This window comes from Salvia miltiorrhiza, chromosome 6, assembly GCF_028751815.1.
Source record: "Salvia miltiorrhiza cultivar Shanhuang (shh) chromosome 6, IMPLAD_Smil_shh, whole genome shotgun sequence".
Lineage (NCBI taxonomy): Eukaryota > Viridiplantae > Streptophyta > Magnoliopsida > Lamiales > Lamiaceae > Salvia > Salvia miltiorrhiza.
This window is the reverse complement of record NC_080392.1, coordinates 12,494,899-12,503,416: the sequence shown is the minus strand read 5'-3', so window position 1 is coordinate 12,503,416 and position 8,518 is coordinate 12,494,899. Positions and strand designations below refer to the sequence as shown.

Below are 8,518 nucleotides of genomic sequence, written 5' to 3'. Positions count from 1 at the left end.
CTTCTTTTAACTCCTGTAGAGGCACTATCACATCCACCTTATCCTTGCCGTTGGAATGTTGGAGAAGCATAGCACCAGCTATCTCAGTATTTTGGTGTTCATGTACTGCACCTCTTGGGGATGGACGGGGTTTGTCAATCGAACCCCTAGAGTAAGGTTGTAGAGTTCCCGATGGTGCGCGAGTAGTGTTGCGAGGTGGTATATTGCGCCTGTAGTCAAGCCCACGTCCCGCCTTAAGCCAAGCTCCATAGCAAGGATTCGCCTTCTTTTCCTCCCCTGCATCACAATCCTTCAAAAAGTGGCCAAGCTTCCCACAAGCAAAACAGAAATGATCAGGAAGTTTTTCGTAGAGAACGAGAATCATAGGAGCTTCCTCTTGGCCTTCAATATCGAGCGGCACACATCGAGTCAAGGGTTCGTAAATCGACCGCTGAACTTTCACCCTGGCATATCGACCGATGAATGTGCTGCCTCTGTTATCATCCACCTCCAACACAGTACCAATTTGTTCTCCAACACGACGAATGATCTGCTGATCCATAAAGGCCAAGGGCATGTTGTGAAGCTGAGCCCAAATAGTAATATTTTCAAATCTGGTGTTTGCCGCCGTGTTTGTGGTGTCAGCTTTCTGTAAAATCATCAACTCGTTGAAGTAGTGCCATGGTCCGTCTGCAAGAATACGTACCAAATCCGATTCAATGTCCAGGAAAATAGAAAAGACATTATGACCCACAATTTCAATCTCCATCGCGCCCCTAGGTTTGAGCAGGCTTGGGAGGTTATCGCGGAGGGCGTCGCGATTAACAGTACGTTCAGAGAATATTTTCCCTATGATTAATTTCTTCACCCGGATCTGGCCACGAGAAGTGTCCGCCGCCGAAATAGTGACAAGTTTTATTTTTGCTTCAGCAGATAACCGTAAATCCGCCACCCGTTTTGAGATTTCATCTGGATCCATGATGGAGAGCACAAGCGTAGCAACCAAGAGAGGAAGAACATCGATCCCAGGAAGGATGAGAGCAACGACCTCCCAAAAAAGTGAAAGCACCACTCCTGAAACCCCAAGGCGGCAAGGGTTACAGAGGAAGAGAAAAAAAATTCAATTGATGAGAGTTGTGTTTGTGCAGGCTTCTAACTGAATGTTCACCAATCATCACATCCTGCAAATAATGATTTGTATAAATTATGTTTGTATTTCCTTTAATAAGACATCATTGTGATTATTTTTTGATTCCCTCTAATTTTGAAATAGTAAAAAAATTATGATTGATTTATGATTCAGGTTTCTTTGGGGCTGATTACAGTTTTTTTGTTCTTCATTTGAATCTCGATCAACAGTGCGTCTTTTTATCTTATTTGCGTATTGATTGATAACAGATCATGTAACATTTTCACTAAATTTTTTTGATACAACCAATAAATTGATGGCGTTTTAAACATTCAGCACTCAAAAGCATCCAAATTACTCCACCACTGAAGAAAATTGACCGGTTAATCTAGTTTCTGATTAAGGAAGAATTAATCTATCAACAAATGATTCGAAGATTTTCAATGAAATCTCAAAGCTCTTTACCTAGGTTGTTTAAACTTCTGGTTGAGAACTCATCAAATTCATATCCATTCTTGTTTCAGAAATTCGCATCATTTCGTAGCTTTGGCCCAATATTTTTGTTCTTTTTCATGAGTTTTTCGACAAGGGTTATGTTGAAGACTGAGGATACTAATTTGTTGTTGTTTATATTACTATAGTACAATATAGGATTGGGGGATTGGGGGTTATAATAAGGGTATAATAGTATATTCATTATTATTATATTATTATTTTTTAAAAAAATAAAGGCTATAATGAAAAGTTTGGGAGTTATGTTTAAAATTACCTTATAAATTATTACTAATTACAACTTAAATTTATATACTATAATTAGTATAAATTGTATTAAGTCTCTAATTAACTCTATTTTTATAAGAAAATAATTAATATATTATGTTATTATGAATGAAATAATTTATTTATAAAAAAAATTAATATTTTGAATATAAATATAAATTTGAAAAGTTTGTTTAGGTTCGATTAAATTCACGAGTCTCGAAGTATTCGGTAAACAAAGTTTAGGATTCAACTTGATAACAAACAAATCAAACTTGAGCATAACAATATTCGACTTGACTCAGTTCGATTACACCTCTATGTTTGTGTGTTGGTCTAGTGCTAGAAAAATTATAAAATTTTGATTAAAGACCAAAATCCCTACATTGATGATTGTATGCCAAAGTTGTATCTTGAAAGACTATAGCTCAACTATTAGGAAGTGCGCATTTTATTTTGAAGGATTAATTGATGAATCAGTTGATGTCATCCAGACTTATGTCACGTAAGCCCTAAGTTAGAGAGATTAAGTGGATTCAACTAACGAAGCGTATCAGACAATAGAAGACATTTAATACTGTAGATTTGGCATTTTATGAGAATCCCACTTTTTTAGAGAAAGTACAACCTACTACAAGGATTTCACAGGATATCAACATTGACATAATACGAAACTATAAAAATCTGACACAGCCTTACCTTGGGTCACACGGGAAGATTTTTGAAGCCCACCATGAATTTGAAGACGTTCTCTCCAACAGAATTATTCAATCTTCAGTCTATAAATACCCCATGATATCCAACGGAAAGACTACCTAAAATGTTATTTTGAATTCTCAAGCTATTATGCATTCAACCCTAATTTCTCAATAACACAACGTAATTAGAATAAGGGAATCAAAGTGTTTACAAGCTTGATTATGGAATTACAAGATAAATACTTCCAGATCTTGCATACAAACATTCCCTTAGTTCTAGGCAATTATTCGCTGCCTTGATTTGAGCATACTCCAAACCTCATGTTCTTATTGTACCAGTGTGCTCATTAGTTGGAATCACATCCTTCGAAACCCCTTCACTATTACTTGTAAAAGTTAGGTGTTAAAGTTAGAAAGAAATCAGTAAAGTAAGCTACAAGTTCGTAGTCTGAAATCTGAAGATTGTAATCAGGTGCAACCGAGGAAATTGCATTAACGGTCACGACCGTGTAACCCGTGGATCAACTTAACGAAACTAGTTGATCAGTTGACTTGCAACTGTAAAGCAAAAAAAAAAAAAAAATCAAAAGTTAGTGAATTCTCTTGTAAACTAGGATCGTGGACATAGGAGTGTTCTCTAAACCACGTAAAACTAATTGGGTCTTAACTTTATGCATTTAAGTTCAACTTTGCTGATTCTGCATACTTTATCTACAAACTGACCATACTTGCATCGTTGTACAAACATTGAAAACTGATTTTCAGCAGATTTCATAGGCTAACTCATGTCACTGATCTTAAACCGAATGACTAAGTTGAACCAGTAACTTAAGATATTTTGTAAAAGTGAGTAACTTAACCACCCCATTATACACATCTTAGTTATTAGTCCAACTGAACAGTCAGTATGATTGCTAAGTGAACCTTCAATTAGAATAAACTTATCTAGATTCTAGTCAATCTACTTAATTAGCTGATCTATATCAGACCAAATGACTCATTATCAGTTGAACCTGTTCAGAACACACAATTCTAAAAAGTAATGAAAAATTGTAATTAGTACTCCCCCCGTCCCACGAATTTTGACACGTTTTTCTTTTTGGACCGTCCCACGAATCTTGACACATTTCTAAATAAGGTAATAATTATTATCTTCTCTCTCCTACTTTATCACTTTTATTACTTTCTCTCTCCTACTTTATCACTTTTATTACCTTCTCTTTCCTACTTTATCATTTTTATACTTTATTAATTACACACTTAAAACACTAATCTACAATTCCTTAATTCCCGTGCTGAAATCAAACGTGTCAAGATTCGTGAGACGGAGGGAGTATATTCTTTCCTCATACACTAATACACACTCGCTCGAAATCAACAATATCACTACAATATGAACATGAGCTTGTATACTTGGGGCAAATTGTTGATATAGACCTACGGTTGGTGAGGGTCTCTTAGAGGGTGTTTAGCTAAGCTTATAAGCTCTTTCAAATAGCTTATAAGTTCCTTCAAAGTATTTGATAAAATAGGATTCTAAAGAGCTATAAGCTGTAAAATTAAACTTATAAGCTCCCCAAAAAATAAGTTCTTCAACCCTAACTTATTTTTTCATTTTCTTATAAGCAACACTCATTTTACAAAAATAATTTAACTATAATTTTTTGTTTTCATTATATATATCATTCTAATTTTATATTTTTTCAATTTTATCTCTCTAACAAAAAATTTCTCTCTCTAACTAAAAGTTCTCTTTCTGGCTTATAAACTCAATTATCCAAACACTTTGACAACTTATGATGATGAAATTGAGGTTTATAAAAAAAATTTGAGAGCACAAAAATGCAGACTAAGAGCACAAAACTCGAGAAGAGATCGTTAAACTAAAGGAACCAATCCTAGGAAATGCCTAAGACATCATAACAAGCAACACAACTACAAATAAACCGGATAGTCGTTCATTTCATCCGACCAACGTCCATGGACTATACTATTCATTGCACACATACTAGCACTATTACTAAGATCAACCGCAAAATCCCTCGACTTGTAACCCATTTCTCCCGCATTTCTGAGGCGACCTTTTATTCTACCTTCCGAAACTGCTTGCATAGACTACTACAAATTTGGTCTTTCTCTACACTGCATAGACTACGATTTTTTGTAAAAATCGTAGTCTATACTAATATACTACGGTTTTCTACCATAACTGTAGTGTGTGTGCGCGTTTTTCGTGATAATACACTACGATAACATAAAAAATGTAGTCTATCATAGGCATAGTCTACGGTTCTATCAACCGTAGTGTATGAGCGTGATTTTTCTTAGTTTTCTCTACATTTTTCTTCATAACGTAGTGTATGTGTGTGTGTAGTTTTACTTTTCTCTACCGTCATCTTCAAACTGTAGTGTATGTGCGTGTGTCTTCATACTTTTCTTTACGTTAATCTAGAAATTGTAGTATATTAATAAAAATAAATTTATTTTTATTATAAAAAATGAATGGTCTATGTTTTAAATATTGACTTTTATTTATAATTATTTAAATAATAATTAAGATATAATTTATAAACATAAAATAATTAAAGATTTTTAATAATTTAATTTATATTGTATATCATTTATTTTTTTTAAAAAAAATTATTTAAATATTAAGTAAGATAAATTTACATTGCATGTAAAATTTTAAAGAGTGAATTTATTTTGTAATGATTTTTGTTAATCATTTAGATATTTAATAAATATGAATTTATTTGTTATAAATAAATAAAAATAAGAAAAATTTGTATTGTATAGTGATTTTTTTCTAAACATTATTTAAATAACGATTATGATAAATTTTGTAAATTTTTAAAAAAACAAATTTAAATAAAAAATAATTTATATAGAAATTATTATTTTTATTTAAATATTAAATAGAATAAATTACATACATATAATTATAAAAAATATAAAAAAACATAATTAATAAAGGGAGTAGGATTCGAACATATAAAATTGATTGTAGTGTATTAAGATCCCACACTAGCCAATTTCAATTAAAAAATAACTCCCTCCCACGTACCCACTCTAACTCTATCCTCTCCCATCTCAAACTCACTCTTCTGTCGTCTGTATTCACAAACCCTCAGCCCTCTTCCTCAATCGCCGTTGTCTGTAAGCCGCCCTCTCCCTAAACCGCCGTTTTCAGCATCAAACTCGTCCTCTCCCTCAAATCCGCCATCTCTCTCCCTTAAAGCGCGGTCTTTCTCACATCTCTCTCCCGTCACCGCGCCGCCAACACCACGTCGCCGTCTGTATGCCGCCATCACCACGCCGCATCGTGCCACCCCTGGTCAGTCGGCACAGCCACGACCACCTCCTGCTCGGCACAACCAAACGGTCCAAACTCTTGTGAATCAAACCCTTGCGAATGGTGGTTGCATCAATTCCCCTGCTCCAAATACAAACCCTCTTCCAAACCTTTGGCCCTTTGCTGGTAGTAAGTCTCAATTATACATTTTTTTCTTTCATTTTCTAATATTTTATTGTTCGAAAGACAATTATTGATTTTTGCTAAAAATTTCTTATACATACTTGAGTATACAGTGAGAAGAATTGTCTGAAATTAGTCTTCTCTGCTAGTTTTACCTCTGAAATTCAAGATTAAAAATTGCAACTCGATCTATATACAAGTTAAATTATAAGAAAATTCATTGTGACGTGATTTTTTGTTTACAATATTTATTAGGACTGGTGGTCTAGATATGTTCATAACAGAGAGAGAGCAGAGAGTCTATATTGTTTCAGAGATGGATATTTTAAGGCTATTTATCTTGAAAATCATATAAGTTTAGAATATCTAATTTTGTATATATATTCATGAGTGGTGGAAGTTGAGTTTGTTAGTCTTGACTTCTTGATCTTTGGCTTTTCTCACAAGTTGAGTAATTTATATGTAGATTATATGCAATGGGTAACTGAAGGTGCAATTTTCAATTGACTTATTGTATGCATGCTATCAGTGTTTTGTCATGTAATTGTATTTTTTGGACAGTTGCACGAATGTCTGTATGGAAAGGGTGCAATTGATTCCACTCACAATCATGAATATTTCATTGATATGCTAAACTTATATTTGCTCATATTGATGCCTCCTTTGTTTCTGCATAATTCTTCTTTGTTGCTGCAAGGTGAGTGCTCTTTTGTAGCTATGGTCATTCCGTTTGTTTATTGCATGAAGAGTCAATATTTTGGATGAACGATTGCTTTTCAGTTTGCATTCGAAAGCCTCATGCAAGAGACTGTTGCATCAATGGCCCGATAATATGTGCGCAGCATCATATCATCTGTTCAGAGGGTCGCCTTAGCTCTCTCTTCGGTTCACCTTGTACCTAATGCTGGTCTTCGGTCACCCATCTGTGGTTCCATATTTTTTATTGAATGGATAACTGAGTTTTTTTATTGGATGAATAACTAACTTTTGTTTTTTGTTGAAAGGGCTATTTTTATATTCAATGCCAAATTGGAGAAAAGAGATTAAAAAAAACAACCTATTTGGGATATTATAAAGGTAATTAGAAATATATTTTTTGTATGTAATTATAATCTTTTGCGTACTAACCCTTATAACTTTTACATAGTCTCCATGACAACTTGATTTCAAGCAATGTGGATTTTTCAGGATGTGTTACATGAAACAAATTATTGAAGAGCTTATGAAGAATGGTCGCTTTTGCCTATACATTCACATGTAAGTAATTTGTCTTAATTCTCAATTATACGTTTTTCATATAAAACAATAGTTTATCTTTTATAGTTTAACAATCGGAGTTATACTAAATAGGATATTGGTGAAGTTCGTGTTGAGTGGGTGAATCTCATTCTTAGTCACATATAAAAAGTAGAGGTAATATTCTACAACTTTGGTTTACTAATATGGATTTGTGTTATAGATATATTAGTATATGTTTATTTGGTCTATTGATTTTAATGAAAGAAATATACTTTTGAAATAATATATGTTGCAATTAGCTGGAATTTTGTTTGAAATGTAAGAAATGCTTTGTTGACATGATTGTTTTATATGTTTTCATGGCAAATCTTGTTTTAATTTTGTGCCAGGATATGCTGGAAATGAAGCAAAAACAGGAGAGACTTTTGCCGTAGTCTCAAACAAGAAAGAGAATGAGAAGGAAGCAAAAACAGGAGAGACTCCGTCCAATATATATTTTTTTTCGATTTCACGGGTGGGTCCCACTCTACGGATATAAACTGCCAATTGAAGGATAAAAAGAGCAAAATACGCATAAGATTCCTATTTTTTGAAGTTTCAATTGATGGATTATATTCTTAGTGGCAGTCAGTATATAAGCAAAATATTTTATAACCCATGATCAAATTTACGAAATAACACACTTGAATTTTGGAAATATCAACTGCTCAAATTATTAACATCCATATTTATCAAATGCACGTAGAAATAAATTAAAGAAAAAAAGTGAACATTTTCTTCTTCAACATAGCAAAATTCAGTTAAACACGATGGAAAGAAAATAGAACTAAATGAAGCAATAAAAAACGAAGGCAAGAAACTTGCATGCTTTTACAAAGTTTGAGACATATCTTCGAGATTATATCAAACAAAATAAAAGTTCATTAAACATACCAAATAAAGGAAGTTCGTTTCTTCTAATACATTGATAAATAAAGTGGATCCGCTAGCTTGAGAAATTTGAAAATAAAATAAAAAACAAAAAATATTAAATGGAGTTAAGTGTCCATTAAGAATAGGGGGGGGTTTTGCATTCCTTATGAGATGTTGAGGGGCTAATAGTCCAAACTCGAAAGATGAGGAGGTAAATATGTTAAGGGTTATATGATAGGGGGTTACATTACATTCATCCTCATTCCTAGGTGTCATCTTCTCTATTCTCTATTTTCATATATCTGAAATCTCTTATCCCACATTGAA

General features: G+C 33.3%; 1 long non-coding RNA gene across 1 annotated transcript; it reads left to right on the top strand.

The window, feature by feature from the left end:
* Positions 1-5,586: 5,586 nt before the first annotated feature.
* Positions 5,587-7,977, top strand: LOC130988732 (uncharacterized). Its single transcript, XR_009090194.1, has 4 exons — positions 5,587-7,117; positions 7,229-7,297; positions 7,391-7,453; positions 7,669-7,977. It is a non-coding gene; the product is annotated as an uncharacterized LOC130988732 (long non-coding RNA).
* Positions 7,978-8,518: the final 541 nt, after the last annotated feature.